Source organism: Chenopodium album, chromosome 2 (genome assembly GCF_948465745.1).
Source record: "Chenopodium album chromosome 2, dcCheAlbu1.1, whole genome shotgun sequence".
In the NCBI taxonomy this organism is placed as follows: domain Eukaryota; kingdom Viridiplantae; phylum Streptophyta; class Magnoliopsida; order Caryophyllales; family Amaranthaceae; genus Chenopodium; species Chenopodium album.
Window position 1 is genome coordinate 45791193 of NC_137835.1, and position 27784 is coordinate 45818976.

Genomic DNA, 27784 nt, shown 5'->3' on the forward strand with positions numbered 1-27784 from the left:
CTTCCCCCAAGCTTATTCTTTTTCAACCAAACAACAAATATTTTTGTATTTTCTCAATATTTTCTTCTTTTTTTTTTTTCATTTCTTTTTATTCTTTGCTCTCGCCTCTTTTAACATTGAGCGGCTTTTTCTTTCATTTCCTTTATTTTCTTTTCATTTACTCAAACCATTCAACATAACAAAAATAATCTCAAGTACCAAAATTTGAGTTTTTCACTTCTTTTTCATTCTTTTTCTCACTTTCATTAACCAAAAATACAAATCAAGTCCCAAGAATGCTTCACAAAAACTAAAAAAAGTGAAAATAAAGCAAAGGTCCATTGGTTTGTAATGTGGTTATGCCAAAGAAGGGAAAATGGCTCAAATTGGGTTACTAAATGAGCAAATGCAAAAGAAAAATAAAAGAAAAGAAAATAATAAAACAAAACAAAAATCCTAATTGCCTTTGTCTTCCCCTAGGTTGGTTCGGTCTCGATCTTGGGTAGATTAAGCCAAATTCTCGATATAAGCTAGCAATGCCAAGGATCCAAACGCCACACATGCGAGAAATGTAGAAGGCTAGAACAAAATAGACACATTCTCACAAAAATGACGGTAGTGGAGTAGCAAAAATCACCTTTAAAGCTTCAACTAGCTAGAGAGCGACAACCATCTTACCACAAACCAAGTGAGCTAAGGTCTCATAGCCCTTAAGTTCTACTACCTTGGCAATGTTATATGTGTGAACCAACCTCGACATTCAAGTGCACGGAAACCTCTAACAACTAGCAAAGAGGGTATTCTAGGTGCTAAAGCCCAATTATGTCCAAGTTTAAAACAAAACATTTTGAAACTTGCCTTGAATGCCATGGAAAGACACTATACACACAAATATTCACAAAACCAACAATACTCAAGAATGCATATACAATAGTGCAATATGAAAGCATGATCAATCAAAACTACATATACCAAAAGTCAACTCAATAAGGCGCTCATGGCCATCCAAACATAGAAAACCAATCTCAATAATAGACTTTGGCAAGTATGAGAGAAATAAATCAAGCAATCATGAGACTATGGATTAAGAAACCACCAAGAGATATAGATAACCCCCCAAAGCTAGCGAATAGCTACTCCCCCAAGCTAGAATGGAGCATTGTCCTCAATGCTCAAAATAAAGGCACAAAGGGTGGGTGGGAGGGGAAGGAAGAAAACTAATTCACACAACAATTCATAATCATACAATCCAAATGCAATTAAGAAAGCAAATCCAAGATGAGGGAAGAAGGAAAGAGTAAACCAAATGTGAGGTGGGTGTTGAAACCCGCAATTGAGCACATTGTCCACAATTTCATCTAATTCCTCGTCTTTGTTGCTTTTCCAAATGCAAGCAATCATTGGTGTGCTTCGTCTCAAGGAGCTCAATCCAAAATCTTTGCACATGAGTATATACATCGAGTACCTATACACATAGACAAGAGAGTAAACAAAAATGAGAAACACAAAAGAAAGAAAAAGAAAGCAATAAAACACGGGTTACTTCCCGCAAAGGCTTGCTTAACGTCCAAGCATGACCAATCTAGTAAATAACCCGACAAAGAACGCAATAACTTGTCATATGCACCGGCAAACATATCAAGAAATAGAGCATACGCGATGCTCATATGACAAGCAAACATAAAGTACAAGGAGACTTTATGCTTGAGAGAAGGGAGAAAAGAAAAAGTAAAAGAATCAAAAGAAAAATCAAGAAAATAAGAAGAAAAAGTAGAAGAAGAAAAAGAAAATTCCTCACAAAAATCTTTTTGTTTGGCATTATAACTCTTTTCCTCATCAACAATGAAAGGGTTAGGGGCTTTGGAAGCTTGAAAAGGAAGAGGATCCCTAAGAGGTTCTTTGAGAAAAGAAGGGAGGAACAAGGGATAGTAAGAGATATGGTTAAACCTTTGGGATAAAGGTGTATGAGAAAGGCAAAAAGGGGTAGCTAATCCCTCATCACAAGATCTCACATCACTAATGAGGGAATGAAAATCAATCATGGAATCCTCAAATGAAGAACCCTCATGTTCTACATCTCCCTCAAGCTCAAAAACTCCAAATGATTCAATCTCAACCTCCTCTTCACAACCTTGAACAGCATCTCCCTTAAATTTCTCAAAATCAAGAGTGAATGGGGGCAAATTTCTCTCAAACTCATCTCTTTCTAATGAAGCCTTATCAATGAACTCACTCATAAGGTTATGGGCTACCGTTTGAAACTCAAGAAATATTTGGGCCATAATCTCAAATGAGTCCAAATCATCATGGATAGACGAGTCAAAAGCTTGCTCATTGGAATCATCTAGGGGACTATGGGACACACCTTTAGAATTCATGCAAAAATCGGATGCAATATGAGAAAGAACATGCACTTCATCATCATTAGAATGTACCTCATTACATTGAGCTATAGAGGGAGGGGAGTTGAAATCATGCATTACATGGTCACTATGGGGAGCATCAAGCACATCATGGGAATTCATATTAGACAAATCATGACAATTAGCATCAACATTAAAAGCATGAGAATCCCGAACATAAGTCTCATGATTGGCCCTCTCCCAATCATAATTATCCCTAGCTAACCATGAATAGAAATCCCAAGCTTCATCCAAAGACATGTCTTGAAATTTACCATTTAACATATTATCAACTACCCCTCTAAAATTCTCATTTAATCCCAAATTGATGATTTCACAATAATCACCCTTGGTTAAACCTTTAACACCATCTAGGAAATCCTCAAGTCTATTGAAATACACCCAAAACGGTTCATTATCAAATTGAGGAATAGAAATATAAGCCATTTTTTTCTCAAACAAAACAAAGAGAACAAAAACAAATCAAAAGAAAATATAAACAATGGACTAGTCTCAATAGGATAACACAACGGTAATGGAAGCCGTTCCCCGGCAACGGCGCCAATTTGACAAGGGAATAAACGCGTCGTCAATTGTCTATCCCTAGATCAAATACAATTTATACAACCTAAACAAACCTAATACGAGTATAAGGCAAGCATAGGGGTCGAACCACAGAGAACGGTAAACACCACCAAATGTTATCGACAATTAAGCTAGTCCGGAATAGGGGATAAATAAACTAAAGTCTAAAAATGCTAAAACAAGAAATAAAACATTAAGGGAAATGGTTTAGGTATAGCATTCACTTGAACATAAACAAAGGCATAGAAATTGAATTAATTATGAACTAAACATGCTCAAATATCGAAATAAAGAATCCAATCTAGCCGCCTTCCGGGGTCAATTGGCTTCTCCTAACATAGCCTCTATGTTTCCACATTAGAACCATATACTAGGAGGTACTATTAAATAACAATCGATACTAATGAACCTTAACTAAGTCAACTTCCGTTTCTTGTTAGCAAAGATTCACCTTTAATCAACTAACAATGTGCACTTGCAAGAAGATTAAAGAATATCAAGCATATAAAGACTTTAATCACAAATAAATCGATTCTAAACCCTAGAACATGCTCAAGGTCCAACTACACCACAACCATCCCCTTAATGGGGAAATTACTCACTAATCATGATAATAACAAGATTAATCAACAAATAATCAAGAATCAACATGATCAACAAGCAATACCAACAACTAAAATAAAAATCAAAATAAACAAATAAAAATAGAGGAGAGAGAGTAAGATATTGCTCATTAATTGAAGATGAAGGTCTACAAAGGATTGAACAAGCTCCTTCTTCAAAATCCAAGTTCATTAATGAAGAAAACCTCACTTTCTCTCTCTACCAAAGAAGACTAATCCTAACCTAACCTAAAACTAATTAGAGAGAAGAATAGATGGTTATTATTGAATGTCCCTTTAATTACCCTAAAAATTGGGTATTTATACTAAGCTAGCCAAAGTAAGAAAAATAAAAGAAGGAAAAATAAAATAGAGAAAGAAAAGGAAAATAAAAAGAAAAATAAAATAGAAAAGAAATAAAAGAGAAAAGAAATAAGAAAAGGAAAAGGAAAGGAAATGAAAATAAAAGAAAAAGAAAAAGAAAACCCAAAACCCATCAATTCCCCACCCAAAACAATCAGCACGATTTCCTTCTTCTTCTTGGCTGCTCTATCTCCATTGATCACCATCACCACGCATCAAAGTAATCAATCATCACCGCTTATCATCATCATCTTCATCAAGCATCCAAGATCGTGGCCGTCCAATTTTCATTAAAACTCGCGTGAGAAGCTCGTGGAATGGTTCGACGAACCGGTGGTGGGTTCGACCGAACTACGGGGTTGGTTCGGTCGAACCAAGGGTATGTTCGACCACTCCCCTTCGAATAACAAAGCCCCCAAAGTCTCTGACTCGACGTTCGGCCGAACTTCTTAATGGGCTTGCTCGAACTTGATTAATTTGCAATTTGTTCTGATTTGCTTAATTGAGGGCCGAATTGCTTGTGCGAATTGGTTGCTTAATTGTTGTTGTAATTGATGCTGGTGGTGGCTGCTCTGTTGCGCGGTGGTTTTGGTTTGGTTTGGGTTGTGGTGGTGCGGCTGCTGTGCGTGAAGGTGGTGGCTGGTGCTGGTGAATACGGGGCTAATGGGTTGGTTGATGTGGCTGCACGGATTGGTACGAGGGTGATTGGTGGTGTTTGTTGGTGGCAGCAGGTGAGTACGGTTGTTGTTGCTGCTGGTGTGAGAATAAGGGGTTAATTGGTGGTGAGTGGTGATATGCGTGGTTGCGTGGTGTTGCAGGCTGGTTTGGCTGTGGTGGTGTATGTGTGGTGGAGCAGGGGATGTGCGGTGCTAGGTGGCTGGGAGTGAGGCAGGTGTGTGTGGTGGCAGGTGAGCTGTTGTGACTGGTGGTTTGCGTGGTCAGGTGGTGTTGCTGTGTTTTGGTGTGGTGTAGGATAATGAAGGAGATGGGGTGAAGGATAGGAGGCAGCAGCTTGGGTTGGCTCAAGTTTTGCGCCTCGAACCTTGGACCTCCGAACACGAACATGACCTTGAAACCCGGGACACCTACAACCAAAAACACGAGGGTATTACTAAGAGATAAAATAAAATAAAATAAAATAAAATAAAGTAAAATAAAGTAAAATAAAATAAGATAAATAACACTAAGCTAATAAAAATTAAATAAAACTATACAAGTAAAGAAAGTGAAATAAAATAGACTCAAAATCAATTAAAATAAAAAAGTAGATTAGAATACTTTCAAGGGAAAAATAAAGAACGAAATATAACAAATCAAAAGCAAATAAAATACGAAAATAAACTAAAAACTACGAAAAGAATTAAAACACGACAAAATTACCAAAATAAACTAGAAACTTTATTAAAGAGAAAACAAGAGAAAGAAATGAAAATAAGATAAAATAAATACGAAAATGACTCTAAAACTACTCCCTAAGAGTGACATAAATGTCACTCATCAACCTTCTTTTTACAAAATTCCGCATTCACAAGACCTAGATACACCTAGCATTATTCGAAGTTGCCTTCACCCTAGACGTGAAAGGTTTGATATTTCTGAGGGTTTGGTCCCAAATCTCTCTTTCAATTATTTAATTTAATTGTTTGTTTTATTATTTTCCTTGAAGTTACTGACACGTGTATTTTGTTATTAGAAATAGATACGAGGCATCCAAGGAAGTGCTTTAATTGATTTTATTGGTATTATGATATAGAAATCATGTCTAGGTTGTTATTATGATTCCTAGTATCATGTTAGGATGCCTGATGTTTTGAATGACAACAATGATTCCTAGTATTATGTTTAGGAAAAAATGTTATAATGTCAATTATGATTCCTGCGATGCTTCCTTTTTTCTTCCTAATATTCATGTTAGTATCATGTTAGGGTTAAAGATTTGATTTTGATGTTTAGTGACATGCTATGGTTTGTTATTAATCTTGTTAGTGTCATGCGTAGGATCTTGCTATTATTATGCTTTAACATGATTATTTTAATTATGATAATTTTGATTATTATGATTATTATTATTATTGTACTTATTATTATGTTGCTTGATATTTATTGTTATTGCTTGGTCACACCTTTTATGTATGTTTAAAGGGAATTGGTACTTGTAATCACACATAATAAGATAATTAATTATCTTGTTTAGGGTTAATTTGATTATAATTCAAGTGATCGCCAATAATAGTTTTATTTGTGCATTAATATTCAACCAACATAGATAAATAGGTTTAGGGTTAAACCTATTGATTTCATGTTAGTCAGAAAGCGCACATGAATACGATCAGAATAAAGTAGAGGACTATTATTAGGGCAGGTTCAATCTCTTTTAGGTTGGATTGGTACCTTCATCCCTGAACTACCAGTCATGGTTCAAGACCTATTGGAGTTGACGATCTCCTGGATCGTTAAGGGGTGTAACCTTCACCCTGTGAACGGTTTACAAGTTCCTAAAACTTGTTGGCGACTCTTTTGCTCTATCTTCTTTCCCTTTGGTCGACCGTACTTTAGTGTATGATCACAGTGGGGTTCAAGTTTAGGGTAATGCTTGAAATATTCCCTACAAATTTTGGCGACTCTACTGGGGAGGATTTTTATTTTAATTCCTGAAATTTATTTCGGCAATGATTTAGAATGAGTGGATGAGACTCAAAAAGTTCTAAGTATTTCATGTGCGTAATTTTGATTAACATTATTGTCATATGCATAAAAAAAGATCTCATTGGAAAGACCATCCGTAATGAGTTAAAACATAGGATTTTTACACGTAGGAAATTTGAGGAATATCTTTCACAACTAGAATCTAAATAATGCTTAGCGAAACTGGAAAATTTTATCGAGCACAGAAAGCTGCTGAGGCATGTAGGAACTAGCGTTAGCGAACAAAGATTAGCGCCAACGTTTTGACTTTAGCGCCAACGTTTTGACTTTAGCGCCAGACGACAGCCTCTGTCGCCAGGCGCTAAAGCCAAAAAGTGGCGCTCGCATCTGTTTGCTGGCGCCAAGTTCTTCCAATACCAAGCCAGAAATATGCGTTCTAATTTTGACTAGTTTTTAGCACTGTTTGCTCGATCCTACTTATTGATTGAGATTTTCTCACTTTTCTGAAACCCATATGTGTTTTACATATGGACATAATCCTTTGGGGTTTCATGCTCCATCTACCCGATTGAACGCTCTGAGCAACAAAGGGTACATCCGAAAATGTTGAATTCACCAAACCATGGAAGCGAGTTTTTCTAAATTTGCGGTGTCCCATCCACTCGCGCCAACCCTTCACGGTTAGGATTTCACGCGGTGCATCTGGAAAATTAACCATGGACCCTCTTTGACTAACCCATATCCCGAACTTTAGAGAACTAGAGCCATGGTTAGGTTGCAAACTCATTGCATCATAATGTGTCTACTTGCCTAATTGTGCATTATTGGTTGTGCATTCCCTATGTGTTTTTTCCTAACCGTTTGCTTGATTTGTGCTAAGATTAAATAAATTAATTCATTACTACAAGAACTTTGCCTAATTAATTAATCAATTAATTAATTTGAGTAAATAAAGTCTAATTTTTAATCAGAGTTGACTTAGTACGACTTTAGGCATACCCCTGTTGAGTAATAATACCGAAAATAGTTTCAGATCGACACTCCTGAAATGGCGCCAAAATTTGAACTGTGGCGCCACTCTGTGGAGTGCAGCGCCTAGCGACAATCCTGTCGTCTGGCGCTACACTGCAAAGAGAGGCGCCAGTCCTGTCGTTTTGACGACAGTTCAGTTTATTGCTCGAGTCATCACCTAGTGTCTAATTAAACAGTTTGCTAATTAATTCGGTTAATCTTTACTGTTAATTATATCTCGTTAAGTCATTAATTGAGTCTAGGCACTAAGTCCCATGGTCTTACACAAAAGTCAAAACATGTCACCTACTTTCACTAGTCTCAGCACACACTTTGAGTATATACATCATGACCATGTCTTAGGTTCATGCATGAGTCGGTTTTTTCCGTCATTTGAGTTGGGGGTACATTCTATTCCTAATTTTCCACATCTCTCCATCTACATGCTTTCTCCATATCACCACCCTCATTTTTCTACCTTCTTCTATCCATTGCATGTTGAATAGAGTTTAAGTCAAAAAATTAACCATGAATATCCCTAATTTCCCTTTCCCCAATATTTGGTCAAGGAGAGAAGGGCGATTAATCAAGGACAACACCTTTGTTCAGGTCTTACTTTTTGATAAACCGATTCGTCAAAAGAGGAAAGCTAAGAAGATAATGGCAACTCAAGATGAAGTCAACGAACTTAGGAATCAATTGATTACCATGAATCAAACATTGAAGGCTTTAACCTTCAAAATTGATGACCCTGTGAAGCAACAACAAATGAACCTTATGCAAGAAAGTTTGAGCAAGCTATATAGTGACCATAAATTTCAGGGCATTAGTTCACAAGGGGTCTCGCTGGACAAGGAACTTCTTCCGCATAAGTTCAATGCCAGCGACATCCCAAAATTCAAGGCAACAAATAATCCTTATCTTCACTTAAGAGCCTTTGAAACTATAATGAACATTAAGGGGATTGATACGAAAGTCTTTCATTCCTTGTTTTCTTTATCACTTGAAACTGTTTGTCAACAATGGTTCTTTTCTCTTGACAAAGAGAAAACCTCTACCTGGGAATCGATAGTAAACGCTTTCATTGATAGATACAAGTGTAACATTCAAGTCGAAACCGATTATAGACAACTTGAGATGCTAAGACAAAAAGATAATGAAGGCTTTACTTCTTTCTTTAATAAGTGGAGGGAAACTTCCGCTAAGATGATTGAGGTGCCCTCCGAAAAAGAATCTGTGAGGATGTTTATCAAGAATCTCCAAGAGAAGTATTCGAAGCATTTAAAATATCAACATAATTTGAATACTTTCAAAGCCGTTTATGACATCGGAATTGAAATCGAAGATGACCTCGCAAAACAAAAAGCTACTAACAATAGTAACCACAATGACTGGAAAGGAAAGAAGAACGACAATCCTTCTTCTTCCGAAAACGCCCACTCTAGTAATAATGTTAGTACCTTTGACCATAGTGGTGTCTTAGCCATGGACAATCAAGGATCTAAAAGGAAACCCAGGAGAGAGTTCACACCCATTGGAATGACCTACGATGTTGCTTTCGATCATCTCTATGATCGAGGGTTAATCAAACCTATTGGCCCTACCGAGGATCCAACGCTAAAAAATCGATCTTCGAGATGGAATCCCAAATCTTATTGCAAGTACCATCGAGGACGCGGTCATACTACTGATGAATGCTACAGGTTTCAAAATCTCATTCAAGATCTCATAGAAGCAAATAAGATCCCATTGCCTCTAGCTAACGAGAAGACTGGGTGATGATGAAGCAAACGACACAAGACAAGAGGCGAGCTTCAACGATAAGATTTCGTGACCTCTTTTCTATTTCTTTTTTATTTACCCTTTCACCAATAAGTCTAGCATAGACACCTTTTTATTCCCCTTAGATTAATTTTGTAGATTCTTTCTTTTTTCCTTTTAATAAAATGAACATTTATTTTCTTGCATATGATCATTTCATTACATGGCATTAAAAATAAAAAAAAAAACATTGTCAAACTAAGCACAAGGTATACCAATGATTTGAGGCACCCCTTGTAGCCACATCATATCACCTTTTACCCTTCAAATATGCAATCCTTTCTTGATAAACCACTTTGAGCCTCGTCTAACGATAGACCTGTCTTTCTTCAACCCACATCTACCTAACCTTGGGATGGGACAGTGTGCAACTTATGCAATTTTAAAAAGCTTGAGCGATTTCAAAAAAATGAATAAAAATAAGCAAAAATAAATAAATAAATAAAAGTGTACAAAAGGGCAAGTGTTCCAATGTCTTTGATATGAACACGTCTCAGATTGCATCTTTTATCGAGTGCTCGGTACCGTGCCTGAGAAACATGAATTCCAAGTGAGTGATAGACCGCATGATTGGGATTGCCCACACTTATAAAAATAAAATAAATGCTAAAACAAAAGAAAGAGCTAAAAAAGAGTAGAAAACCTCAAGCATAAAAATACAAGGATCCAAATGCAAGGTTGCACACCTTGGGGGCTTATCTAGGGTCTTGAGCCTTTATCCTTCTTCTTCAACCTTTAGCCTCACCACGTTACAACCCTTTAAAAGACCTTTTTGAGGTATACACACTTGTGTGAGGTTCGGCTAGAGCTACGTTCGGCCTGATTCCTAACGGATACGTAGGCAACCTCACATCGAGGTGCGGACGTAATAAAAATGCATTCATATTCACATTCACATTCACATTCACACATCATGATCATATCAAGGGATCTCCAATGCTCATCCCTATCTACTTAGAGCTAGACTTAGGGGCTTGATCCTTACATTATTAGCTGACCTAGCCTAAACATTCACCATCATTTGACTCTTATTGAAATAATATTTTCCCAATCACTTAGCCCTTGCGGCCTAACTTTAGAATCACTATCACACACTGCACAGATACATGACCAAATATACTTTCCCTTAGGAACCCTTTGTCATGAAATCTTAACACAACGCTAAAGCATGCCTTGTCATATCACTCATTACTCATCATTGCATCACAAAGTATGAAGTGCTTAGCCTCCGTGCCTAAGTTACCCAAATACTTTCATCATTGAGTCAACCATTGAGATAGCCTAGGATGGATTAATCCTTGCACCTTGAGAGATAGTATCAAACAACATTTGATTAAGCTCATTCAACATGCACCTTCAAAAACTTCGCTTCTTTCTTTTTCGCGTCTTTCTTTTTCGGGAGAAAGTCGGTACCCTCTACAAAAATGACGAAATTTTTTTGCTTTTTTGCATTTTTGAGTCGCACGATCACAATACAATGCACACACGGCTCATGAGTCACACGTGTCATTAAACTTCGAGTCGAGTCAACCTCGAGTCAATCACAGCGAGTCAAGTTTATACCTTGGGTCATGTCAAGTCAATGAGTCAAGAAACACTAAGTCTTAGGTCAACCCTAAAGAAATATAAGAAAAGTCCTATGGTAAAAGATATAAATGCGGGTGCATCCCAGCAAGCGAGGACATTCCCGGATTTTTTTTGAAAAAAACCGCGAATATGATAAAGGATATTCTTCCAAGATGAGAGGAGTTTGAGCAAAATTACATAGATCATTAAATTAGAGATGAAGAGCTTTAATTGACAAAAGATTTGAGCGGATTTGGTTGAAAGGAAACGACCAAGTTCAAAGTTCGAAGCGAAACCGAGCAACCGTGGCAGCAAGGGCAGAATAGGGAAGGCCCGATTGCAGCGCCAGACAACAACATCTGGAGTTTTGAAACAGATTTCAAATCCTGGCGCTAGATCCTAGCGTCTGGCGACAGAGCCAATTCTTGACGCCAGAGATATTTTAGCAGCGATAGAGCTCGAAGCCTCTCAGAATGGTTATTTCGACCTCATACAACAATTTCGGATTCCTTGGTACGCCAGTTAGCCCCTATAAGCAATTTGACATGATTAGTAGTCGGCTCGATTACAATCGTAGTAAGTAATTGACCTGACAAAAAATCGTCTCACTTAGGTTAAGCGCCTAAAACACTGGCTCAGTACAAGCACCAACGTATCGGTTTAAAAGCAAGCACTTAAACGACAATATTTCCAAATACGGATTGTCGTGCATTCTTCTTAAACGACAATATTTCCAAATATGGATTGTCGCGCATTCTTCTTGAACGACAATTTTTCCAAAATTGGATTGTCATCCCCAACTGACAATATTTCCAAATATGGATTGTCGCGCATCTTCTTCAACGACAATTTTTCCAAGATTGGATTGTCATCTCTAGCAAATTTTCCAAGCGTGGATTTTCGTGCTCCTTCTCTGTTTGGCAATTTTTTCCAGGTTCGGATTGTCATCGCTGGCAAGTTTTCCGAGATTGGATTGTCATACACCAAGTTCTCTATAGCAAAATTTCCCAAAGGATTGTTTTAGGTCTCTATTCATCATAAATTTCGGCAAAGGTTCCTCAACGTGGATTGTTATTCATTTCAATAAGTGGCAAATTTTCCCGAAGTGGATTGTCGGTCGACTCTTTTTTGCAAATGTTCCAAGACGCGGATTGTCAATTGTGGCAATATTTTCCTAAAAGGATTGTCGCATAACGTTGACAAATTTCCAAGGTGGATTGCTTTCAAGAGTTATATTCCAAGATGTGGATTGTCGATTGTAGCAAATTCTTATGACAGATTGTTACGAAGCATTGGCAACTTTTCCCAACAATTGGATTTTGGCAAATTTTCCGAGGTACAGATTGTTGCTTCATCGTGGCAACATTTCCAAGGATGGATTGTTACGAAGCATTGACAACTTTCCCTAAATTGGATTGTCATACATCATACAAGAGTTGTGTTGGCAACTAGTCCCAATGAAAAGAGGATTGACATCACAGCAAAAGCACCGACATACTGGTTCACAAGCAACAAAGCGCCGACGTACTGGCATAGCAACATTAAGGATCAACAAGAAGTCATATTTTCGAAGACTATCACAGCGGAAATTGGAGGCAGTTACAGGCGTAGCAGTCCTCTGGCGGTATTCTCTAGCTTGCGGAAGATCGTCATAACAAATCAGTTACCTCTAGAGACATGTGCTCGACGGTGAAAGATGCGCGTTTCTTAACTCTTTTATCTGTTTGAACTAATGCTAGTTTGCAGGTATCGGCGTTACAAGAATGATTTAGGATCGCAGAACTTTCTGAATTATTCTTCGTCCCTATCGCTACTTTGACTTTTGTTTTCGAAACTTGCGTTTCTCCAAACTCAGTCAAAGTGGGGGCTTCTGCAGACACCCATTTGTGTCTCCCCAAAACCAGACCCGGTGATGAGTACCTTTCACGTCGAATCATAATCGAATGAAGTGAAAGTGTGGAAAGTCTAGTGTTGCGGATAGTTTTAATTTCTTTTCTCTTCTCTTTGTTTTTAAAAACCTATTTTAATAAAATAGCCAATCCAGTTTGGTTGGTCCATGATATGGTTCCATTAATAGTGTAGTTGGATGGGGCTTGAAAAGAGCTTTCTGACGATATATTATAAGCCCAATTTCGATGAATAATGAGGAAGTTATGGCCAAATTACTAAACTAGGCCCGGATTGAACCTTAGTTGCGGCCCAATGATCTAGGGGAGGGCCTAATATGGATTTATCATTCCTAATGCAATTAGGAATGGTTTTAGTCTTCTAGATTCTTCTAGAAGGTTCTTCCTTCTTAATTCAATTAGCATTGATAAATTGACTTTTGTTGAATTTTTAGAGTTTTAATTAGAATAAAAGAGTGTTTTTGAGAAAATACGATTTTATCTTCCTGTACGGTTAATTTCAATCAAATTTTAGAATACGCATCAAAACCTTGGTTAGCGCCTAACGCCGGCATTAGCGCCTGGCGCTTGCATTAGCGTCTGGCGTTAATGTCAGCGTCTGGCGCTAACTCTGTTTTTTCGCGTCAGAACTCTGGTTCTATTTTCTATCTTTTTGGCTGATTTTCTCTATAAATAGCCTTCTAAAAACTCCGTTTTGAATCATCTACAATCATCAATTCTTATTCTCTCTAAGCTTAAAATTTATTCTCTCTCTTTTCTTAACCTACCTTATTTTTACAAAATTCCGCATTCACAAGACCTAGATACACCTAGCATTATTCGAAGTTGCCTTCACCCTAGACGTGAAAGGTTTGATATTTCTGAGGGTTTGGTCCTAAATCTCTCTTTCAATTATTAAATTTAATTGTTTGTTTTATTATTTTCCTTGAAGTTACTAACGCGTGTATTTTGTTATTAGAAAGAGATACGAGGCATCAAAGTAAGTGCTTTAATTGATTTTATTGATATTATGATATAGAAATCATGTCTAGGTTGTTATTATGATTCCTAGTATCATGTTAGGATGCTTGATGTTTTGAATGACAACAATGATTCCTAGTATTATGTTTAGGGAAAAGGTTATAATGTCAATTATGATTCCTGCGATGCTTCCTATTTTCTTCCTAATATTCATGTTAGTATCATGTTAGGGTTAAAGCTTTGATTTTAATGTTTAGTGACATGCTAGGGTTTGTTATTAATCTTGTTAGTATCATGCCTAATCTAGGATCTTGCTATTATTCTGCTTTAACATGATTATTTTAATTATGATAATTATGATAATTATGATTATTATTATTATTGTACTTATTATTATGTTGCTTGATATTTATTGTTATTGTTTGGTCACACCTTTTGTGCATGTTTAAAGGGAATTAGTAATTGTAATCACGATTAATAAGATAATTAATAATCTTATTTAGGGTTAATTTGATTATAATTCAAATGATCGCCAATAATAATTTTATTTGTGCATTAATATTCAACCAACATAGGTAAACAGGTTTAGGGTTAAACCTATTGATTGCATGTTAGTCAGAAAGCGCACATGAATACGATCGGAATAAAGTAGAGGCATATTATTAGGGCAGGTTCAATCTCTTTTAGGTAGGATTTGTACCTTCATCCCCGAACTACCACTCATGGTTCAAGACCTAGTGGAGTTGACGATTTCCAGGATCGTTAAGGGGTGTAACCTTCACCCTGTGAACGGTTTACAAGGTCCTACAACTTGTTGGCGACTCCTTTGCTCTATCTTCTTTCCCTTTGGACGCCACCGTACTTTAGTGTATGATCACAGTGGGGTTCAAGTTTGGGGTAATGCTTGAAATATTCCCTACATTTAGTGACATGCTAGGGTTTGTTATTAATCTTGTTAGTATCATGCCTATGATCTTGCTAATAATATTATGCTTTAACATGATTATTTTAATTATGATTGTTATTTTGATTATGATTATTATGTTGCTTGATATTGTTTATTGTTGTTGCTTGATCACACCTTTTATGCATGTTTAAAGGGAATTTGTACTTGTAATCACGCTTAATAAGATAATTAATAATCCTTTTTGGGGTAATATGATTATAATTCAAGTGATCGCCAATAATAGGTTTATTTGTGCATTAATGTTCAACCAACATAGATTAAACAGGTTTAGGGTTAACCTATTGATTGCATGTTAGTCAGAAAGCGCACATGAATACAAGTAGAATAAAGTAGAGGCCTATTTTATAAGGCGAATTCTTTTCTCTTTTAGATTGGATTTGTACCCTTATCCCCAACACCAGTCATTGTTCAAGACCTATCGAAGTTGACGATCTACTGGATCGTTAAGGGGTGTAACCTTCACCCTGTGAATGATTTACAAGTTCCTTAAACTTTTTGGCGACTCTTTTGCTCTTATTTTCTTCCCTTTGACGCCACCATACTTTAGTGTATGATCACAGTGGGGTTCAAGTTTAGGGTAATGCTTGAAATATTCCCTATACCTAGGCATGGACCTTATTTATAGGTCTCATCTCTAAATAAGATTCCATGACAAAGCCCAAAACCTAACTCTGATCTAACTATGCTAGCCCGATCCAATTCATCTCTAACTTGCTTAACCCAATACCCTTGTGTGTGACCTCATAGGATCCATTCTAGTGGGCTTTGGACTATTTGACTAGGCAAAAGATCATTGATCATAGTCTAGCAACAGATAATGATGACCCAAAAGAACGAACTTATTATCTCCATAATAGTTATCTATTAATTGCACTTATCGAAGACAGAACTTCTTCAGGAGTATCTTTAATAATAGGATCCTTGTCAATTATACATTTTACCAAAAAAAAAAAAAACTAACTAAAACATGGACACGTGTCAGATTTTGAGCTAGTGTACCCTGTTTTAGTATAGTATACTAGCTTATCTCCCGTGCGATGCACATTTTAAATAAATAAAATTTGTTAATTTTGTTTGTTTTATTGAATTAAAATTGATTGTCCCAAGTAGTTGATACTGTCCATTATATATTGTTCTTTTTTACTTGGGCAATCTGTCTTATTAGTCATCATTCTTTATATGCAATAATAATGATTAATGAGACTTATGAGAGGAACAAACCTCAAACTTTCCAAATGAAATTAGAATCAATTTAACCGTAACTACTTAGTCCAAAACTTTGAAAGATTGGCACATCATAATCTATGCAATAATAATGATTAATGAGATGAACTTCATTAGAAAATGGAAGAATTAATATGCAATTTATCAACTTTCAACAATTTTAGCACCAAAAAACATATTGTGATAAACTGAAGAACATAGGTACTATCTCGTTTCTTATTATTTACAGCAAAGGAATATTTTATGTCTCGCTAAAACTAATCACTCTTTGATGCAATTATAATATATAGAGGTAGTAATTAAATTCCAATAAAATGTTGACAAATAGAAAATAAATAATTGCTGTGTAATAAATAAAAAAAAACCTTCCAAGTTACATATTTCCAACAAATTTTCTTGACGGGCTTTTATTGCATCTACCAGGGAATCAAAAAATCAAAGAAAAAAAAAATTATAAGACAATATTATGAAGATACAATTGCATTTACCGACACTTAAAAAAAACCGAGAAATAGATTGCCTCATTTTATCACGGTAAAATATTATAAAATGGAAATAGGAGTATTAGTTAATTGAAATAAGTACACTAAGACCCTGTTCTCTTCACTTTAAAAAAAATAATATTGAGTAAAAATAATTTTAGTTTAGTAAAATAAGTTCAGTTCAGTAAAAATAAGTTCAGTTCAGCAAAATTAAGTTGAATCAAACAGGGCCTAAGTATAACATGGACAATATAAATGATGCATTAAAAATAGATAAGTAAAAAAACATACAACTATATCCTTCATATCCCAACTTTATAGGACATAGTAGTTTAGTGTTGTTAATTTAAATTACTTATTTAATTATGTACTATTTATATAAATTATCACGTTATAATTTTTTTCATGTAACATGTAATAAACTTTTAGGCGGGAAATTTTTTCATAATAAGTTAACACATGTATAGTTTTGGAGGAAAGCTGACATCAGCGGTTGTTACTTTAGTATATTTTTAGATGGATTGTAATATTCCATATTTTGTATTTTATAAATTATTTAATTTATTATAAAATATATATTTTTAAAGGCTGAATTATTTTAATTAAATATATTTAAAGACTAAAGTATTTTTGTTATAAGGTTTTACAAGAGTGAAATATATTTTGGGCAAAACGTTTATTAATTATTTGGGCTTATTTAAATAATCGTATGTAAACTCTTTCTACATACTCTTATTGGACCTACCCCTTTCATTTAACTAAGCCCAAGTTTTTATTTGAAACCTTGTGGGTCAAATATTTCATAAATTAAGCCCATTTATATATTAAGCCCAAACTTAAACCCTATTCTCTACTTTATAAATATCTCCCAAAAACTCCAAAATTTCTCACACAAAAAGGGTAAAGAATCATATTAGGGTAAGTATATTTTCTTTTTTCTTTTTCTTTTTTTTTTTCTTTTCTCCTCTAAACTTTTCTTTTGTTCTTCTTTCTTACGTGAACGCATAGCCCTTCACGCACCACCTTGCTGCCACATCACCTAAGGCAGCCGTACCATAGTCAACGTTGGCCACCGCCGGCGACCCGCGGCCAGCCAGCCACCTCGACGGTTATTTTCCTCTCCTCCTTGCTTTAATTATTGTTTATGTTATTATTTGTTTTGGGTTTTGATTTTTGATTGATAAATTGTATTAGTATATGGTGTTTTGGGTGTTTTTGTCCCTCGGGAGAGTTACAACTCGAAGTCTGGTTGAGGAGCGCCTGTACCTACAAAACAACGGAGGCTCCGAATGGTTGGAGCTCCGTCTCCGACGATCAAGTTAGAACGTGTTGGAGTGAGTAAAAAGGGCGAAAAAAGATAAAGGTGAGATCTTCTCGGATTCCGAGATTAGGAGATTTTTCTTATATAAGAGAATGTCAGTGATATTGTAATAAATTCAATTTGTCCCACAAATGGGGGGAAATCTCCCTATTTATAGGGTCATTCTGGATAAGTGTGCCCTTACGTAGGTCATTTGACCTAGATTTGGTGGGCTGCCCGCACTTTTGGTGGCTTTTTGGAAATTAGGCCTTTGAAGGCCGTCATTCCTTTTGATGACAGTGGGTTCCACGTGTCATTTCGTAAGTGGCCCAATATTAGCCAATATAGGGTGGACACTTGTCCTACTCTCATTGGACCACGTGGCGGGGTAATTTTACCCAAAACATTTGCCCCTCACAGATGTGACGTGGCAAGCCACGTGGCATCTGTGACACGTGTCACTCACATAGCGGTGGAACATGAATTGTTGTTCACTTTTTGGGGGATTTACCAGGATGCCCCTGGAGTTAACCCTATATAAATAGAAACTTTGCCCCTCACATTTTCGCTCATTTACGAAAAAAGACTTGAGAGAATCTGAGAGAATCTTTGACTTTTCCTTGAAAATGAACTTCTGTCTGCTGCTTGCTATTTGCCGCCTGACCCAGTTTGCTTATTCAACTTCAGCACTACCTCTTTCAGGTAATCGCCTGCTCTTTTCTCTCTCTTTTTTCAGTTTCCTTTGAGTTCGCCTACGTTTGTTATTTTTTTTTTACAAAAATGGTATCACAAACACACACGGCACGACCTAGGGTAGCTGTCAGACGGTCACCTGGGATGGCTGAATCTAGAACTAGGGGTGCCGCCTGTCCCGAACTGCTCTCACCAACGAATCCGTCTGTGTCTGTGCAGGACACTGTGGCTAGAACAAAAAGGACAGCCCGACCGCCTAGTGATGAAGAGGACGAGAGTCCTATTAGGGTGCCTAGAAGCGAGGTATCTTATTACCCATCTGGTGTCTTAATGACGTCGACTGACTCGATTCTGAGTGAACCAGAAAATGCTTCAAGCGAAGAGGCATCCGGCTCTAGAGAGGGTTCGTCTCAGTCGGATGCTAGCTCAAGTGGCCTCAGGAGTGAGGAGGAGCCACCTGTGAATGCTGAGGAAGGCTCTGAGGAAGAGGTCGCCTCTATCGAGTGAGGCCAAGAAGAAACTTCTTCCTCTCTTCAAGAAAAATTTACTCTTTACTTCACCCACATATCCGCGTCTACCCAAAGAACCATGCGGAAAAACTTGGGTGATTTTCGTGACACCTATGTCATGGGTGCCGGCTATCAGTTAAATGTTCCGGCCCTTGACGATTCAGTCGTTTGGCCACTTGACCAGAGATATGGAGATAGGTGCTTTGGGTGCTATGCGGCCACGATACAGGCGGACCTTAGATTTTTGTTGGATCCGACAATTGAAAAGATCCTTGACGGGTACCTCTCGGGGATGTGGCAACTAGAACCCAATTCTTGGGTTAATATTCTAGGATTTATAGCCGCCTGTAGGATGCAGGACGTTGAGCCTAGCTTTGAGGCCTTCACCCATATGCATTACCTAATCAAAGCTCCCGCATCAGCCGGCCCTAGGTGGTTTACCTTGTCATGTAACAAAGGTTACATGATGAATTTGGAAAAAGAAAACAAATGGAAGGATTGGAGAAACAAATTTTACATTATTTCTTCCCCTGAAACCATCCGGAACCGGAAGTATAATTCTTGGAACCAAAATCCCTATCTCTTAGGTCAAAAAGCTATTCTCCCGCATGTGTCTGATGAAGGCTGGGACCAGATTTTGACGCCTGATCTTTTTAAAGTTGATGTGAAAATGGTTAAGGGGGGAACCGAGAAAGAGATTACCCCTAAAAGCTATATCCAAGAGTTTAATTGGCTAACCAATCCTTTCTATTTGGTCGCCTTTGGTCTTAACAGTGAGAAAGGAAGAGGTGGGCAGCCGCCTGAGTCTTTGCATGGCCATCATTTCATCATTTTTTCATTTTTTTTAATATTTCATTCGGCCTTTTGCAGAAGAAGCCATGTCTCAGCTTGATCCGAGCAAAAAACCAGGAGGTGACGCCTTTACTTACCGCCAAATAATGAAGCACAAAAACCAAGTATTCAAGAAAGAACAGCTTGAGCATTTACGCTTTTCTACATCCTTCCTCTTATCATTGGCCTTTTTTCAAACTTCTTATTTCAAAGTTGATTCTTTTTCAGGAAGGATCGGTGAAGCCGCCTGTACTGCCAACACTTGGGGTGAGGCTCCTGAAGCAGTTGGCTCCGGATGAGGGCCAGACTCCGTCTAAAAGAAGGAAGACAGTTGCTCATAAACCGTCGACCAACCAGTCTGAGTCCCACCCCTATACAGGCGGCAAGTCGCCGGTTGTAATGGCTGCCTTAAAGGAGGCGGAGGAGTCCAAATCGACTAAGGACAAACCTCTAATTGGGGCAATCGACTCTCCAAGCGACCATACAAGCAGGCCGAGGGACAAGAATGCTCAGGATCTGGTCATCATCCCAGGTACCTTCGCCTTTGATCCCTTGCCTTACCCTTGTAGGGTTAAGACTTATAGTCATTCGCCAACCCACTCTGAAACCAGTCGATCTTTTGGCCGGATCTATGCCGGTCTCTCACCAAGTATTGATTGTGCAAATTGTAACACCCCCAAATCTCCCTCTACGTAAATACTATATTTATACGTATACAAATATTGTAGAGATAGACTTGGGCGTATTACCGCCACGTGAAAATGTAAGGCTTAACTAATTACTCAAATTGCAGCGGAAAAATAACTAACTTTTATTAATAATAAAATTAGTAACCATAATAACTGTTTCAAAATAATCCAATAAAAACCCCACACATAAATAAAATTAACTCCTAACTATGTGATCCCAATCCGGACCCTAGTATGTGCATGAACAACTCCACACTTAAAATCAAGACTGCTTACCAAAAATGGTAAACAGGGCAAACCAAAACAAAAAAAAGAAAACGGATTAGCAAAAATGCTAAGTACGTATAAGTGCTAGGGGTGAAACAAATTCGGTTTAAAACCAAACCGAATAACAAATATGGTTCGGTTTTTTTTTAAAGTGGTTTGGTTTCGGTTTTGAAAAAAATAATAATTCGGTTTTCGGTTTGGTTTTGGTTTGAGAAAGTGAACAACCGAACCAAACCGAAATATAGGCCCAAACCTAAAAAATAACCCTAGCCCAACATATTTACCCTAAGTATATAAATGAAAAAAAAACCCTAATTCTCTCATTTCCTCTTCTCTCTTCTCCGCGGCTCCACGCTTCACCCTTCTTTCTCCTCTTCTGATCTTCTCAGTCTTCTCACTCACTCTCCTTTCCTCTTCTCAAGTTCTCAGTTCTCACTTCTCCCCCTTCACTCTATCTCCTTTTCTCTTCTCACTTCTCAACCTTCCATTCGCATCACCATCGACGAATCTTTTGAAGATTTTCGAACTCCATCAAGGGCATCAACTAAAGAGTTTTCATGTCAAATTCGACCATGAAAACACTAGATCTAGTGTTTTCATGGTCGAATTAGACATTGAAACCCAAATTTGAGGTAAGGGCCGTTGTGCAGGGTTGTTGTATAGTGGTTTGGTGTATGACTGCTTTTGCTGTTCTGCGTTTTTTTATTAAAAACTTGTTCAATTCTGTTGTTAAAACTTGTTTGTATAGATTGGTTGGTTTGATTTTGTTACTTTGTTGTTAAAAATTGCTTAATTATGTGTATGGATTGGTTTGATTTGATTTTGTTAAGTTGAAACTTGTTGAATTAGAAGTTTTAGAACTTGTTAATGATATTATGCTAATGCAGTACTGCTTTGTTGATGAATGAGGCCCAAAAAATTACAGACTATTGGCCCAAATAAATGAGGCCCAAAAAATTCGGTTTGGTTCGGTTTCTTATTATGAAACCGAAATAAATATGGTTTGGTTTGGTTCGGTTTCTAAAGTAAAGTGGTGCGGTGTGGTTTCAAAAATACAGAAACCGAATTAGAGTGGTTCGGTTTTGGTTTGGGCAAAAAACCAAACCGAAAACCGAACTTTCACCCTTAATAAGTGCAAGGCATGTAAATACTTTTATTAGTCAAACACGTTTTTGAAATAACCATTTAACTTGTCACAAGTGACTTTCAAAATTAGACTTTCTAAAATTAAACCTTCCAAGGGTAGTAATGTTCATCAATCAAAGCTTTCCAAACCAATAGATTTTCAATTTATAAACTTCCAATTTTAAAATATAATTCCAAACCAATTTTCCTCACCTAAGTGTGCACACCCCCCAAGCAAGTTATATTATACTCGAGGAAAGACCAGATCATACAAAGCTCATGGTATTACTTAACCAGTCCCGGGTAGAGGGACAATTAAAATATCAAATACTCAGGCTCATAATGAGCTGCAAATTTTAGATTAACTCAATCAAATGATTTATAATTAAACCAAGTTTTATTAAATCAATTAACACTTTTAGAGATCAAACATTTAAATCATAAAATCATATATTTTAACTCGTCATAAAAATCATTAACTTAAATATTCATATGTAACATTTATTCAAACAATCATTAAACCAAAAATTTACCAAGCACGCATTCAAAATTGTATCAAGGACCTAGCCACCTATACGTACCTTGATCACGAGAACAAAAAAGGTACGATCACTAAACTTGACCACGATCGAGGGATTCCTCCTACACAATTAAAATAAATTTAATTAATATAAGGTTAATAAAACTAAAACAAAACTATAAATAATACCCTATTTGTGCATGGACTACCTAAATATTAACCTTTATAAGATCAAGTCTTGTTAACAAGTTATTTTAGTATCAAAATAAGAATCTTAGTTTCAAAATAGTATTGTTAGTATAATAAATGGGTATTAGAAAACATAATAATAATAATAATAATAATAATAATAATAATAATAATAATAATAATAATAATAATAATAATAATAATTTATGATAAGTAAGGGAATATGAAGAGTAGTATGTATATGTATTGGAAAGGGGTAAGGAGGGAAGGTGCGCATTGCACCTTACTGGCAGCAGATAGCGTCAAGCAAGGACAACAACGGCAAGTTGTTTCCGACGACAGTAAGGTGGCGGCTAGGGTGGTGGCAATACTTGGTTGCGGTTGCGGTGTTTAATCAAACAAGAAGGGAATAGAGGAGGGCGTGAGATTGAGAGTAGAGTAAAGAGTTTTCTGATTTTTGGTGTGAGGAATTTGTGAAGGGTTGAGGGTCTATTTATAGTGTTTAAGGGTGGAAAAGATAGAGTTCAAGAAGGTATAGGATTAGTGTAAAAACTAGATAAGTTTGGTTAGTTAAATGAACTTGAATGCCATTTAGTCTAGGTTAATTTATGTGAAAAAAATGAAAGATATTGGAGAAAAAAAATAAGATAGGTGTTAATTGGTTAGAGAAATAAGATAGGAAGGTAAATTAGGAGATTATATCATTTAAGGGATTAAGGTTGAAGATAAAAATCACAAACACACGGCCAACTTCTTTTTTTTTTTTTTTTAATTTTTTTTAAATAAATGAAAATCATACTTAAATAAGTAATTAACAAATATAAATATTTTAGATAATAATAAATCTAAGTTAGCTGTAAATCATATGAGATATTATCTTTACAAACTCTTGAAATTGCTAGTATAAAATATAAAATATAAACCGACCTTTAAAAGATAATTAAGCCTATATTATTACTTTAGAAATCCGAAAATAATTAATTATTCAAATGATTAAATACTTGTATTTGGCGCCAAAATTTAATATTCATTTTGGCTCCAAATTAAATAATTTAATAACTTTCCAAAATATTTTTCTAAAAATTCAGGGTATTACACAGATGCTCCCCAGGCGCCGGATGTTAAGAGGATCGCCAAGGACATGCTCGCTGCCGTCTCTGCTGATCAGCGCGACTCTATCAAAGGAGTCGGCTCCCTGAACTTTGATGCTATCCTTGCAAATTTGGCGGAGGTATATATTTTTTAAGTTATTTTCTGAATCTTGCCTTTGCCGACTGTATACTAACCTTCTTTTTCTTTTTGCCGGATGCAGGCCATGCTGCGCGTTAATGGTCTTAAAAATCCATTCGTCGACAAGCAGAAAGAGGTAAAGGCTTCCAACTTAAGGGCCGGTTCCAATCTTGATAAAGCCATGTTTGATGTAAATAAGACTGAGTTGTTGACTCAAGATATCCTATACTCATAGGCGACTGCAAATTTGCAAGTGATGAAAGATTGGAGGCGGCCTAAAAGAGGGTGACTTAGCTAAAGGCCGAGCTGAAGGCGGCTAAAGAGAAGGTTGAAGAGCTCCAAGATGCTGGCAAAGAGACGGATAGTCTCAAGTGCCAAAATGAAAAACTTCAACACTAGCTTGCCTACCAAGAAAAGCAGCTCGCCTCCAAATGGTCTGTCAGGGTGGAAGAGGAGAAAAGGCTGCTCGTTGAGGAAAACGAGGCCGACTATGTCACTCGAATGAAGATGGCGTGGAAGGCTCTCTTTCCCAAAGACGACTACTCCATTTGGGAGTATCCTTATGAGAAAGCTACAGAGGAGCTGGATGCTCAGGCGGGCCAGGGAGCTGATGGCGGCGAGGGGGACCAGCATGAGGACGAGGCCAAGGAAGGCGATGGAAATCATCTAGCCAATGAAGAAGTGGCGGACGAAAATGAAGCCGAGTCCTCTCCTGAAGCTGATTAATTTAAATGTTGTTTTTACGGCCGGATGGCCATTTCAAATACATTTTCGGCCTGCGTGCCGAGCATCTCTTGTTTCTTTACCGACTGAGGAGTCGGGTTAATCTACAATTTCTCTTTCTTTTCATCATTTAACAATTTGAATTTTTAATTTTGCTGGCCAAGGGGTCAGCTTTTATGATGAATCATCCGCCCAATAGGTCGAGTTTTAATGTTTATGTTTGGTTTCTAACACTTGTGTTTTGTTTTCTTAAGTTTGAATTTGAATGGTATACTGGATGGTTTTTCCCCTGGGCGGCTGTGCGCTTGGGTTTATAAGTTGGTTGATTGGCTTGAAAATGGGTGATGCCGGATGGGGGCATAACTGATTTACAAGTCAATCAATCACTAAGGTGATTGCCCCAAGCAAAGCGCACAGTCGGCCACTCAAGCATCCGGCTCTTATTGCAGGCGGTCACTAGACCTTTCTGCTATGGTCGAATAGCTGTTCATACAACAAGTATTACAAGTTAATTGAACTTTAGTGTTAATTTAGCATCGGTCCGCCTGAGATTCTTCCTTTACAGGCGTCTCGTATTTTCTAGGCGGCCCTTTGCGCCTACCCATGTTCAACGGGTGCGGATGAGTGATCATGCTACCAATGTTACAAGTTGCATAAAATAGGAAGTTTGCGATTGTCCGCCTGCTAATTTTCTATCACAAAAGCATTTTACAGGCCTCATGTCTAATTTTTTGGAAGACGGTTGTATAGCCACTAAACCTTTTAATGTTTAGCTTATTATCCAGCCATTGGCCTCACATTACTTTGATGTTAACTTCCAATTATTTTTTCAAGTTAGTCAAAGAAAGGGTACTTCTTGTAATTCAAACAGGCGGCGCATAAGATAAGCCGTATGTATGTATAGGGATTGATAAAATAATTTGGAAACAAAAAGCAGCTTTTCATTGATAGGCTTTCCATTTACAAATATTTACAACACTTATAAGTAGTACTTTTTAAGATTGTCTACATTCCAAGTTCTGGGCAGCCGCCTACCGTCTGGGCTCTCCAGGCGGTAGGTGCCGTTTCTAACTTCTTCATAGATCCGGTAGGGGCCTTCCCAATTAGGAGTCAACTTTCCAATCTCATTCCCCCTACTGGTTGCCTCCATTTTGCATAACACAAAGTCCCTAATTTTGAAAGAGCGCTTGTAATCCCCCGTATTTTTAAATATTTTATAAATGAAATTTTATTTTATTTATAATATTTATTTGTACTTTTCCGGAATTTAATAACAAAAGTTTCAAATTATTAATATTGGTCAAAAATTATTTTAGCACAAACTATTTTATGAACCTATGTTCTACAATTCATGATCATACAAACAAAGCCTAGTCCATTTCATTTACCTAATTGGCCCAATAATTTTATGAGGCACAATCTTCTTACTTACCCTACAACATTCTCTCCTATAAATACCCCTTTAATCCCCAAAAATTTCCCACACCAAAAGGTTAGTCTTATTTTCTCTCTCCTTTGTTTTATTAATTTGTATAATTATAATTATTGATATATGGATTTTGATTTTATTGTTTGAAAGTAATTTAATTAGTATCAAGTTGTATTTTGATGACTAAACTTTATAATTTCAGATTTTATAAGTATCATAATTTTCAGATTTTGTAAATTTTATAACCTAGGGTTTTTAATTATTGAAAATCATGATTTTAGGGTTTTTATGAACAATTGATTTAGGGCTTTTATAGTAATGATGTTTTGAAATTTTGGTGATTATAACTAATGATTAGTTTAACTTAATTCCAGATTATTTTGAACATGTAAATTCGTGTTTTAGTTTTTAGATTTTCGTTCGTTAATATTAATCCCGTTTTAATCCCGATCAGATTCTGAACTCATCCGATTTTGATGAAAAAATAGTATTTTCCATGTGGAAACAACGTTTTGAGCACCACCCTCTCGTGGCCAAATTCAGCCTCTAAATATGATTTTCGGACAGTTTTTGATTTTAACGAAGTTTTTTTTTACTTAAAATATTATCCTTGAGTTTGATTAATAAAATTAATTATGTTTAAAGTTAATTAAACATAAATATATGTTTTTATTGAAGTTTTAAGTGTTGGAAATAGTTTCTAAGTACTACTTTTAATGTTTTATAAAGAGGGTTTAATCACCCATTAAAAAGGGAGATTTTTATGGGTTTTTATATAATTTTCAGATTTTTATTAGACTTTGAACTTGCTGTAATTTCATGTATAAGAGTGTATTTTAGGGTTTTTATGAAGAAAATTTAAAGAACTATATATAAGCCTTTAATTTTAACTAAAGGGAAGGTTTTAAAGTGTTGTTTGATTTGGATTTTGAAGGTTTTAAAGTAAGTTAGTATTGCTGTAAATTTGATTGATTGGGTATTGATTGAGATGTTATTATTTGGCTTAGGAGAGGAGTTTATTGAAAGTGATTTCTAGTTAGTAAAGTGGCATACCAATTCGTTTGCTCAAGGTACGTACAAGTTACGAAACCTTTCTTTTAGGTGCATGTTTAAGGACGACGGATCGAGAACTTAGTATCATGTATAGGGATGACTGAGTTAAATTGTTTGGTTATACATTGTGAATTTCGTATAACGTGCACTATTTTATATTGCAAGTATTATTTGTGCTCTAATTATGCAAGGTGCGCTTAATTAGAGGCAAAGGTATATTATTGGTGTAATGATTAATTTATTACTCATTCATGATTATGCAAGCAGGATGAGTAAAGGAAGAATTTAAGTCTTCTAAGATGAGGTTAAGGTTTTGGGGTTCCTTATGCACTCAAGGTGTTTATACACCGAGGTAGTAAAGGAATAAATAATAAATGTTGCTTGCCACTAATAAATCAAGAATTGAAATTGAAAAGTTGTTTTACTTGATTGAATTGATATTGGATTGATTGTATTGTTATGCATATGAGTCATCACCAAGTCTAAACCTGTAAATCACGTAAAGTGCAAGATGGATGAGCAATAAAACTCTGGATTGGTGCACTTCTGGAGTAATGACAATCAGGGGTTGGGGTACATGGGGTATTAGCCGTGTACTTTTCTCGAGGCCGTCTGATCTACGAGTCTCTTATTTCAAATATTTTTCAAAACTAGGAGTTAGGTGAGATCTCATACTAACTACGGTCATGGAGTCGCGCCCGTGGTCGTTGG